Source organism: Hyperolius riggenbachi, chromosome 1 (genome assembly GCF_040937935.1).
Source record: "Hyperolius riggenbachi isolate aHypRig1 chromosome 1, aHypRig1.pri, whole genome shotgun sequence".
Taxonomy (NCBI): Eukaryota; Metazoa; Chordata; class Amphibia; order Anura; family Hyperoliidae; genus Hyperolius; species Hyperolius riggenbachi.
Window position 1 is genome coordinate 575,130,418 of NC_090646.1, and position 12,783 is coordinate 575,143,200.

At 43.4% G+C, this 12,783-nt stretch overlaps 1 protein-coding gene across 1 annotated transcript in view; it reads left to right on the top strand.

Moving 5' to 3' along the window:
* Window positions 1-933: 933 nt before the first annotated feature.
* HAPLN1 (hyaluronan and proteoglycan link protein 1) overlaps window positions 934-12,783 on the top strand; it is a 219,432-nt gene continuing 207,582 nt past the window's right edge. Inside the window, exon 1 of the mRNA XM_068271697.1 lies at window positions 934-1,004. The gene's annotated coding sequence lies outside the window, so the exon portion shown is untranslated. The remainder of the gene's footprint in view (window positions 1,005-12,783) is intronic.

Here is a 12,783-nt window from a genome sequence, read left to right on the forward strand (position 1 = left end):
TAGCCCAGTATGCGCAGCATATTTTTTCAGCCACTGCCCGCCTTTTTCTATTTTCTTCTGTAAAATGTGCCTACTTGTTAACATGTCTCCTCACTTTCCACCTCCTCTGTTCTTAGACTGGCTGAGGCTGAGGTGCACAGGCTGCCCCTTCATCAAAAGTCACTCTGTTATTGAAATATGAAGCTATTTCCTATCCAAGAAAACGGTTTTCCTGAGACCAGCAGCGAGCATCAATGGTCCCAATATGCTCCCTGACTGTATAATGCTGACTTGTTCTGAGTGGCTTGCTGGATGCTTGTCCTCACCCATAAGCTCACCCATCATCCCATCTCCCTGTACCATGTTACTCTTTCCCCTTCACTTTCCCATCTGCTTCTAATTTTGGCCCATGGTGTATTTGTATCCTCAACCCCACCCACTAACATTTCACCCAAGCCCCTGATCACACTATATATACTGTACACTGGGGGGGTTCTTACAGTACCACTGTGACTGCCTGCTGCACTGCATTGTTCAACATAAACACTTGTTGCATTCATGGTGTGCTGACAAATAGCAAAAGCCAGGTTTACTGCTTGTTTTCCCCTCCTCTGGGCTTTCCATGGCATGGGTGATCTGACTTGTCTCTTGAGAAGTGATCCAGCTCTGTTCTCTTGGTGGGATCGCTGCTGGCAGCACAAAGGTGCATAAAGGAGCCTTCTGTAGGAGTTTGTGCTGAAGGTGGTGGAGCTAGTGGGTGTGTTGTAGTAGAGGGAACACACAGACACCACCGTGTTGCTGCTGCTGCTGCTGTCCTCAGCACTGGAGACTAGTCTCAGAGAAGCTGCACAGGGCTGAATGCTGGGCTGTACAATTAACACATCTGGAAGGCGTACTTGCCTATGACGTGTTACTTTCCCTTTCTGCCTCGATGAGAAGGTAGCCTCTGGTGCCCAGGATCAGGACCTCTGCCATCCAGACAGCCACAAAGACACTGACAGGACATCAAACCAAACTCCTACAAGGTAAGAACTGACATAACTTTTTTTCAAAGTTTTCATGCTTTTTTTTTTGTACTTTTATACTTCAAAGTGTCCATTTACTTTCAAGTTTTTAGCTTTTATCAGCTTACCTAAGAACTGATAAGAAACTTTTTTTTAGAAGTTTTTTGAAAATCGGTTTATCTTTAGTGTTATCATTTCTTTATTTAAGAATGTTGTGTAACTTTCCAACAGTTTGGAGGTGAACAGTGTAACTTGGAAGAAGTCTATAAGTCAGTAGATAACAGCACCTGCACAGGGAAGGTGACTTTCCTAGGTGCTGCTGGATTATTCTGTGGTCCTGGCGTGCAGGTGTATGGACAGTGTGAGCAGTATTGAATGTCTCTTGTCATGGATACAGGCTATTAATACTCTACAGCAGGGTCACAGGAGCGCTCAGTGTACCTGCTGAGAATGGAGCTGCAGGTGTGATCTGGTCTTCAGAGTGGCACTGAGGAGGATCTATGGAGAGGGACTCAAAGACAACTTGGGCAAATATTGAAGCAGTTGCCCAGAACAACCAGACAAGTTTTAGCTGTTATGTGAAACAACTGAACTGATTGATCAAGAACAGAGCATAGAAAACTGGAACAAGAGACACACAGTTGCTCAGGACAACCAATCAAGTTTTAGCTAGTAAAGTAAATAAAGCTACATACACATATTAGATAAATATCATTCTGAACCTTATTAAAAGGGCCAATTGATGAGCTTTCGACCAATTTTAGGTAAGCAACTGCGCACAAACTAGCATCACCGATGGCAACAAAACAACTGATATTGGTAGTTGGTTGTGATCAAACCTGTTGGATTTTTTTTCAAACGATGATCGTTCATCAAAGGGAGTGTGTACAGTTAATTAAACTACGTATAACGATCTTGTTGTGTACAGGGCAAGCACCACAGCCCATCGTTCATAATTGCTGATGTTAGTACAGATATCGATCATTTTAGTTAATAGCATCTCAGATGTCTCTTCCACATTATATGTCAATTCCTTCTTCTTTCTTGGATCGTTGATGTGTGCATACAGGTCGGTCGTTTAAGATTGTTAACCTTCGCCGATCAATTGTTGGCCGACGTTCATTTAGACAAACTTTTATCTGAGGTGTGTATGTACCTTCAGGATCCTGATTGGTTGCTCAGGGCAACTGCATGATTCTCTACACAGTTTTCTTTGCGCTGGTCTTGATCAATCAGACCTATAATGATTCTGACTGGTAGTTCTAGGCAATTACTTCACTGTTTGCTCCAGTTTTCTGTGCACCTGCGTTGATAAATCAGCCCTCCAGTGCTGTATGCATGACTTGTGGGTAGGCAGGCATGCCTGCTATATCTTATTCATATTCAACAGTTTGTAGTCCAGGCTGGTAACTTAGCACTGAGTGGTAAATGTTTCACTTGCACAGGATTTCCCCATGCATTACTATATGGTGCTACCCATGCAGAGTGTGAAGTAGTAATGTTTACTGACACATGACATGGTTTGTAATGTTACAAAAGGTAACAGAGTGATACATTTGTACATGTATACATTGGTGGCTATATAGGCTTTTCTCAAGGACTATACAAACAAGTACAGTGCATGGATATTGTGCCATACATGTTATATAGTGTATTCCACACTGAATTCAATTCTGCACCTCATTATATATCACCTGATTGCTCTATTTTAGCTGATATACTAAGTTTACCCAAGTATATATATTTTTTTTTAATCAGTGGTTCTTATGATAGACTGAAGAGTGTGTGTGTGTGTGTGTGTGTGTGTGTGTGTGTGTGTGTGTGTGTGTGTCCTCCAGATGATATTTTCAGTAACTTTTTCTTATGAGGGAAAGTTATGATGGACTGAACTGTGTGTCTGTGTGTATACAGTATATGTATGTGTGTGCCTTTGTGTGTGTGTTTGTACAGTGTATGTAAGTGTGCGTGTGTGTATGTGTGTGTGTGTTTGTGTATGTAAGTGTGTGTGACTGTGTGTGTGTGTGACTGTGTGTGTGTGTGTGTGTGTGTGTGTGTGTGTGTGTCTGTGTGTGTGTCTGTGTGTGTGTGTGTGTGTGTGTGTGTGTGTGTGTGTGTGTGTGTGTGTGTGTGACTGTGTGTGTGTGTGTGTGTCTGTGTGTGTGACTGTGTGTGTGTGTGTGTGTGTGTGTGTGTGTGTGTGTGTGTGTGTGTGTGTACAGTGTATGTATGTGTGAGCATGTTCACAACTATACACACACGCTTAGTAGTAATTTATTCACTAAAATGAGCAATGTCCCTTCATATGACTGGATATTTGATGTCAGCTCATTAGACTACTAAAAGATGTGATTTTAGTAAATCACTCCATGGGATTTATATTTGACCACTGACCAAAAAAAGCAGTGCTCATCCAGAATAGCCAGCTGTGTAAGGGACTTTCCTAATGTAACAGTGAACCCTATTTGAAAATGTTCCATGATGTGGAAGATTCCATTTTTTCCACGTCCATTATGTTGTGATTTATGGCCTCATATTTCATCACCAGTGCCACTACAGGTTATTATTGGTACTGCAGATTAATTCATTTGAATATGCTGATAAATTATGAGCACCACAGTAGTGAAACGGACAGCCTGAGAAGTAATATAAGCATAGGTGTAGAGTAATGTGGCTGATTGAACCGAGACAGTGTTGGTTATGCCAAGAGCTGGAAGATTGGGCACTTTTCCCCCAATCTCACATAGACATACTGAACATTGCATAGTTCAGGTATCTTGTGATGTTAAACATTCCTTTAGTTTTAGATGGCATTGGCTGAATCATCTCCTGGGAGGAAGGAGGTGACTTATTTCCAGATACCATCCTAGACACAACAACATCTGGTGATGACAATTTCCTCTCATCTCATCCATTGCAATCACTGCTACTCACTCCCACATCCAGGATTCTTCTCTTTTCTCTTCTGGAACTACTTCCCATAGTCTGTTTGGAAGCCACTCACTGCTTACATTTCCAAATACAATCTAAAAATGAACCTCGTTGATAAGCCGATTATCTGACTGTGGTTGGTTGAAGCAGTTACTGATTTTTCTTTCATTGTTTCAGTTTTCAACTTCCAGTGTCCATTAGCAGCACAGACACTAAACACCTTGTGTATAGCTTACTTCAGGGGTGTAACTAGGGGGTAACCAGAGGTGTAGAAGGGGCCCAGTTACGAATTTTCCCTTTCTCTGATACTCTAGATCGGGTGTTTTTGTGGCTACACTTGTTATGGGTGTGAAGATCCTGATGGCCACACTTGTTTGTTGATCCTTGTAAGATAGGCCCTCATGTTGTGAGAGCCACCAGTCAAAGGCAAAGGAAGGGTGGTGAACATTAAGGGACTCCATTAAAGTTATGCTGGGAGGCCCCATGATTTGCACTTTTCTTGTGTTTTCTACCCTTTTCTCAGTGCCCCAGGAATAGGGATTACAGAGGTGGCTCATGTCACCAGGCCCTCTGCGAAAGAAGGCCCATATAGATCCTGGAATTACGTTTCCATCCGCTTCTTAATGGCATTATATGGGCAATATTTCCCACTAATTTATGGGTTGTCCATTGTGATATTCATTCATAAATGGTTCCCCACTTTGTGGTTACAAACCTCTTGTAGATGCTGTGCTTGGTTTTTGGTGTAAGTGTTAGGGGGGTCTCTGGGTAAATTTTGCCTTTTGAGGGGCTTCAGTATAACATCAGCTCTGGGGCCCATGGCTCAGTAACTGTGCCACTATCTTATGTGTTGTCCGGTATTGCTGAACATACGCTGCATACGTTGCATGTAATAATGTTTAAAAATGTCACGTCAGCCAAAAGTGAGTCCAGAAAGATTAAAGTGTAAGTACAATGCTACAGAGTCCCTGAATTGCACGGAACTATGAAAAGTATCACATTTCATCAATTCAATGTTAGTAATTTTAGCTGGTTTCCCCTTTAGCGCGTTGAGGGCACCTTGCTGTGGAAGATTTATTTGGTAGCTTGCTCTGCACTGGCCTTCACCTTTTCCAAAACCTGGCAATAGGTCTGACAGCATTTACCCTTTGTCTTGTGCTGGGATTATTATTTTTGCTATTATTATTATTATTATTATTATTATTATTATTATTATTATCTAGTACATAAATAGCTCCGACATCTTCCGCAGTGCTTTACAGAGAGTACAGTTTAGAGTCTTGTCACTAACTGTCCCTCAGAGGGGCTCACAATCTAATACCTACAGTTGTCAAATGCTCATTATAGTCTAGGGCCAATTTAGGGGAAGCCAATTGAACTATTTGTGTGTTTTTGGGGTGTGGGAGGAAACTGGAGTGTCCAGAGGAAACTCATTCAAACGCAGGGAGGGAGAACATATAAACTCTGCAGACAGTGTCTAGGCTTATGTCTCCTTATCTCTCACCATGTCCCTCCTCCCTTACATCAGCTGTTCAGCTGGCTGTTCTCTCTCTGCTGAGTGCATAGTTAGAATTGCTAAAACTCATCTAAAGTCTTATTCAGGCACTAGTAGCCGATGCTGTAGTAACCGATCATTATAGTCGGTTTGAGGGAGAGTGGAGGGAGAGACAAGCAAAGCTCAAGGAGACAGATGCATTTCAGCAGTACTCTTTGTTTCAGGCTTGAACGATGAGCACGATCATGTAAAGCAAACCTCCATCTGTATATGTAAAGAAATGTTCCAGTGCAAGGGAGAGAAAAGGGAAAATTGTTCATAACAATTGAAGAGATCAATCTTTCTGATAATATTGGACAATTTGTTCAAGTGACCTGGACCATGATGAGATTAACTTAGTTGTATTAATCCAACTTGGAACATGGTTTGAAGCATTAATAACCTAGTGGTAGAAATACCAATCTCTTTCCAGTTAGCATTGTTCAAGGCTCATTATAACCCTTATACCTGAAAAGCTTTCATAAAAATGTCTGCATTTGGCTACTTACACACCAGGACGTTGCGTTTAGGGGACGTCATAGGGCACATAACGTGCCCCTAACGCAATGCCTGGTGCTCTCTGATGTGGACGTCAGAGTGAGCCGAGTTGTGCAGCTCACTCTGGCGTCCGTGATGCGTACTCTTGGACGCATGCAGCATCACATGGTCCCGCCCGGCCAATCGCCGCACAGAGCGGCCGCTCCAGGAAGTAAACCCTGCATGTCACACAGTGCAGTGAATATTAATTAGCCATGTGCCTGGCCGCACTCTATCACTCCTCCCCAACACTACTGAGCATGTGCGCACAGTCTAACGCGGCTTAGCCGCGCATAACGCACAGCATGCAGCACTCTCAACGGATGTGCTGCGTTACAATGTAACGCAACGTGGGCACTGTGAACAGCCCATTGATTTTTCATTACTGTGCGGTGGGGCTGCTTTACAGGCTGCACTAACGTGCGCCTGTAACGTCTTAATGTAAAAGCAGCCTAAAAGTCCATAGACAATATCACTTGATCACTAGGGTGACAGTCTGGCCTCGAGCGAATACCAATATCTCCTCAACTACAGTCAAGCAATGTGTTCTGTAGCTATGGGGAGTTAAATAGAACTAGTGGCAAGACACACAGTGGATCAGCTTTCACTGCACAGGACAAGTAGTACCAGATCTAACATGATGAAGTGACCTGAGTGCCCTGTTTCAGGGTGGCAGACTGGAGAGGCGTAAAATTGATAAGGGTCCATATAAAAAAAAAAAAAACCCTCAAGGGTTCATAAAAAAATCCACCTCAGTCTGCAGAAATTTTCTAATGACTACATGTACATGGCCATAGATAGCAGATTCAAAAACTTGTAGACTGTCCCTACTCAGCCCTCAGGAGATACATTCCTGGATAATTACCCCCCACACATACAGAGAGACCTTGGTGTCTGATTATGGGCACATCCTCACAAGTTTGCTTCAGCCAGCAAAAAGTCTAGATCCTGCCCTAAGGACTAGGAGTGGAAGAACTTACCCAGGGTTCACTGTTGCACGAAGCTTCAGCATGCTTGAGAATACTTATACACATGCTGGATTCTCAGCTAATAAGGGCCTGAACATTTAGCATGGTTACATAGTTCTACTGTCAGAATCATACTGTCACCTCTAGACCTCCTCCATACCGCTAGAATGAAGAGAATGGCCACCAGGATCTTCCATGACCCCTCCCACCCAGGCAGCCGCTTCTTCGAACTCCTTCCATCAGGTTGCCGTTACAGGAACATCTCCTCAAGAACAACCAGGCGCAGGAGCACCTTCTTCCCTCAAGCAGTCCTCCTGCTAAACTCGAGTCCCCACGGCCATGCATGCCCTCTGACGGCACTCTAGTTCCATGAACAGCTCAACATCCCAGATGTCCAGCTCAATACCACTAGCCTGCGACACTTCCCCTTGGACAGCTCAATATTCAACCGCCCACTTGCTTCCTCGCACCACTGGGCAGGACTACCCCACACCCTCGGTAGAGTCTCAAGCTGCTCCTTATGCTCTAATGTAATGTATGTTCTTATTGTTTTGCTTGTCTCATCGTTTATCTCCCGTTTGTGTGTGTGTGTGTGTGTGTGTGCGCGTGCGTGCGTGCGTGCGTGCGTGCGTGCGTGTGTGTGTGTGTGTGCTTTAAGCCAGGTAAGTCTTATGGTGCCCATACACGATACAATGAAAACGTTCGATTTTCCTGTTTATTCGATTTAAATGATCGATTCAAATGAAAGTTGAAAATATTTTTATTTTTTTTTCGATCAAGAAATTAGAATGATTATCTGTTTTTTTCGAGAAAAATCTGATCGGACATGCTGGAAAAATCTTTATATTCGATATAACGGAATAATCTAACTAAATTATCTAATCGAAAAAAAATGAAAAATTGTACCATATATGGGCGCCTTTACATGGAATGCGTACTATAGAAACGCATGTGCATCTTATCTTGCTATTTTACACATCAGGCTCACTGTCATAGCTTGGACTTCATTTCAGTTACACTTTCATCTCAAAGGGATTTCCCATTCCCAACAACAAAGTAAAGAAGCCTTTCCTTTTGTGAAATGAATCTGACACGCAGGGCTTTCTCATTCAGACCTCACTGATCTGCTGTTTCTGGTCGGTATAAAACCAGCAGGAAGGGTTCTCTAGTGCTTGAAACTTTTCTGCTCTGACTGCCATCCATCTGCAGCTTTCCAAACACATTGCCCTCATCGCACCTCCAGCACTTGGCAGCAGTACCTTCTGTTTAAAGTAGAAATCTCCATTTAAAGATACATTTTTCTTGAACTCGATGCGATCTTTGACTCGTGCACATTGTCACAGTCAGAAGAAAATGTCCACACTTTAGTAAATTGCCCCTCTGTATGTTACAGTGTGATGAGAGGAACATTAGCGTTAAACTATAGCATGAAACCTTTGAATGCCTAATGTAAAGCGTTTTGCTGCCTCCGACCGTTTTACATGGAATTGCTTCTTGCTGTTTGCTGTGTTTGGACCTGATACAATGAGTTTTGTAAATGTGATACTTCTGCTGATTGTAGAAATGTGCATTCCTTGTGACTAGAATAATACACAGAGGGGCCAATCCATATGGGAGTTCTCAGCGTGGAAAGTGTCTGTGTGCGTTCCAGTATGATGTCATACAGCCAAACAGACCTTAGAGTGTATTCCTGGCACAGGAATCTTGGAGTTTTGAAAATAAAAAGAAGGCTATAATCCATTGAAAGAGCATGCGAGAATATTGATCCAATGCGACATAAAACGACAGTATTTATTTTCTTTAGTGAAACGGAATTTATAGTTAATCCAAACCGCGGTGCACTTACTCTGGAGGATGAAGCATGCTGTAAAAACAATACAGTTGTAATGCACATTTTATGATGTGGCAAATGGCGAAGAGAGGACACATGGAACTTCTTTATTATCAAACAATTTATTAAATTCCATTTATGATTGTGAGCTAGTCTGATGTGATGAGTCATGATTTTACAGATCTTAAAGTGAACCTCCGGACTAAAAATCTACTCAGCAGAACTGAAAAGGCTTGGTGTTTCTTTAACAGTTTCACAGCATCAGAACTTTGTTTTTCTTACCAAAGCATCATTTTTAGCTGATTTTTTAGCTAAGCTCCACCCATCAAAGAAAACTGCCTGGGCTTTTTTTCCCCTGATGCTGTGCTCAGCATGATGGATTTCCTATGTTGTTATTCATGTTGCCTAGCAACTGGGAGGGGTGATCAGCACACAGAACAGCTGGAACTGTGTCTCATGCTCCCTGTCACCTCTTTTTAACCAAAAAGATGGCTGCTCTCATGAAATCAAACATTTACCTGTTCTTTTTAAACAGGGAGGGTAAGAGATTATTTTACTTATCTATTTTAATTAACATGACTAGTGTAACTTAATGACAGTATGTTTGTTTAGGCTGAAGTTCCTCTTTAAGTCAATGCTGTTGTCAACGTGTTGTCCAGGGGTGTGCAATGCTCTTAGGCCTTGTTCACATTACAAATCGCCAGTGCTATCGCAAGCGCTGAGCGATTTAGTTAGTGATTTTAAAAGCGCTTTGCGCATAGAAAAGTGCTTTTCTAAGTGCTTTTCTGGAGCGATGATTTTTTACACTTCCTACAGTCAAAAGAGGGATCCGCACACAGTCTTCAAGGAACAATGGGATTTTATTGTTCCAATGCACACATATAATACACACCAAATCATTTTAGCCTGGCTGAGACGATTTGGTGTGTATTATATGTGTGCATTGAAACAATAAAAGCACATTGTTCCTTGAAGACTGTGTGCAGATCCCTCTTTTGACTGTTGGATTATCGCTGCTATGGCGGATTCCAGCACCAGCACTGCTCTACCATAGGTGTGCGATTTGCATTTTTACACTTCCTGACGTCAGTCAGAAAGTGAACTCTTTGACCCTGAAATGAATAAATACAATGTTCTCAATTCACTAAGATCATGCTGGAGTTAATAAGGCAAGAGAAAACTTACCGCCACACAGTGAGAGAGTCATCTTATCTCTTCATTCCTTAAGTTACCTCCTTTGTAGTTAATTTACCTCCTCTGTAGTTATTTTCACACACAGTTAATAAACAGCCTTTCTTAAACTGTGGAGTTATTTTAAGGATTGAAGAGTTAACTTAAAAACAGAAGAGTTAACTTTAGGTTTGCCTGACGTAAAATGTTTCCTGAATATGACATGCCTCATCACCATGGTGACCACTCTAGAAACATTATTAAAGACAGGAGATAAGCTTAGTAAATTGAGGCCATTGTATTTATTCATAAAAGCACTCAGAAAATCACTTCCGAGAGTACCAGGACCCATATCAGAGGATCCAGGCAGAGGAGGATGGCAAAGGGTCAATCAGCCTGAAGGGGCCTGGAGGAAGCCCCAGGTATGTATACATTTCTTCTTTTCATCCATCTCAGGTTCACTTTAAAGAAACATTACAACTGTAAATGTAAAATGCATATGCACATACAATGTACTTTTGTCTCATAGTAAAATGCCCTTTAAATGACTTTTTTTTCTCATGCTGCCATGGCCAGATTTACAATAAGACACTGTAGCCACGTGCCTACAGGCGCCTGATGATGGAAAGGTGGCTCACTCCCTTCCCCAAGCGCCTCTCTCCCTAAGAGTGTAAATGAAAGGTTACTCACCCTGCTATTGGCATTCCACTGACGAGTAAGTGTAAGGGGCACCTTTAGCTTCTTAATACTGAGGTTCCTCTAGCTACCTAATACTTGGAAGCACCTCTAGCTACTTATTATTGAGGGTACTTTTTGCTGCCTTATACTATGGGGCACCTGTAGCTACCTATGGTGGGCAAGGGAAGTAAGGGAGAAGTGACTGCTTGGACAGCCAGCACACTTTGGGTGTAGTTAGGTGGGGGTTTGTAGGTTCATGGAGGGCGAAGTCTAGGGTGCCAGGACATCTGTGCCTACCGGCTCCTGTGAGGTAATTGCTGGCCTGCATGCAGCTGTCACTTACAGTTGGCACTAGCTCTGAACCGATAATACTACCTACCTACTAATAAATAATACCAACATGTTTTAGATTAGTACATAGTGATGGGCTCACAAGTAGTTACAAGTAGTTACCTACTCGAATTTGTGATTCAAATTGCCTCAGATGTGTGCATGGGAGACAGGGGGTTAATTACCCATAAGTCAGTCATCTTCTATGCGTCCCAAACATCTTGCATGTGGCATATGGGACGCGTTGCAAGACTCAATACCGCGCACTTCATCCTTCAAGCCAGAAGGAGGAAGTGCAGTATTGAGTCTTGCAACGCATCCCATAGGCCGCGTGCACAATGTTTGGGATGCATAGAAGACAACGGACTTATGGGTAAGTAACCCCCTCTCTCCCAGCCGCACAGCTGAGGCAGTTAAAGGGACACTTAAGCCGGAAAAAAGTTTTACTCACCTGGGGCTTCTACCAGCCCCCTGCAGCAGTCCTGTGCCCTCGTAGCCACTCACTAATCCTCTGGTCCCCCGCTGCCAGCTAGTTTCGTTTTTGCTGACAGGCCCGACAGGACTGGCCACGTGTAGCTTTCTCCGCATTCCCGACTGCAATTAGAGCTATTTCGAGCCGCAACGCATACAAAGATACGTGTTGCCGCGTTACCAACGCATAGATATGTGGCAATGCGTATTTTTGTACGCGTTGCAGCCCACAATAGCGCTAATTACAGTCGGGAATGCGGAGAAAGCTACGCAAGGCCAGTCCTGTCGAGCCTGTCGGCAAAAACGAAACTAGCTGGCAGCAGGGGACCAGAGGATTATTGAGTGGCTGCGAGGGCACAGGACTGCTGCAGGGGGCTGGTAGACGACCCAGGTGAGTAAAACTCATTTTTTTTCCCTGGCTTAAGTGTCCCTTTAAACCTCATTTGAATCACGAATTCGAGTAGGTAACTACTCGTAACTAGTCGTGAGCCCATCACTATTAGCACATCTCCTTATGGGGGAGTCTCAGGGTTTACTTTCTTGTTTTAGAAACACTTCCTGGAAAGGATCTCTACAAAGATGTTAGCAGGCCTCCCTATTTGCTGCACACTATTCTGACAGTGGGACTGTGCCACTGCTGTTCAGTAAGTGCTTTTGAAAACAAAGTAAACCCATGAGGAGATATAATAGATGGTAAGAGGTCAGAATCAGGGCCACCTTCAGGGTGGTACGGCCAATAGTCCTGTATGGGGCCTGAGCAGTCTGGGGCCCGGGCGCAAACAGTGTCAGACAGGGAAGTCTCTTCTGAAAAACAACTGCAACACATACTGTCTCTGCTGCCCCGCCCCTCTATCTCTCTCCTTGAGTCTCTATGTACACAGCCTCCTCTCACTGCTGGGTTGTGAGATTTGAAAGCATGGATCCAGGAAGGACTGCTGCAGAAAGGAATGGGCCAGGAGCTTGCCAGAGAAACATGAACTGTAAAAGGGACCTGTGACACTCTTCTTCCTGCATGTCAGCTGTAGGGAGGATAATGATGATGACTGTCAGATAGCAGGGCAGGAAAGTGCTGTGTAATGGGGGTTGGGGGGGGGCAGTAAGTTTGCCTAGTATGGGGCCCAGAAATGTCTGATGATGGCCCTGGTCAGAACTGTCAGATGTCACATACTGACATAGTTCCCAACTGTCCCTCTTTAGGAGGGACAGTGCCTCTTTGGGAGCCCTGTTCCTCTGTCCCTCTTTCCTCCTCCTTTGTCCCTCTTTCATGACTTTGTCTCTCTTTCTATGTAAATATATAGGTTTCTCTCCTAAAAATGGGTTTGATTGACTCTAAACTTTATTCCCATCCTTTAA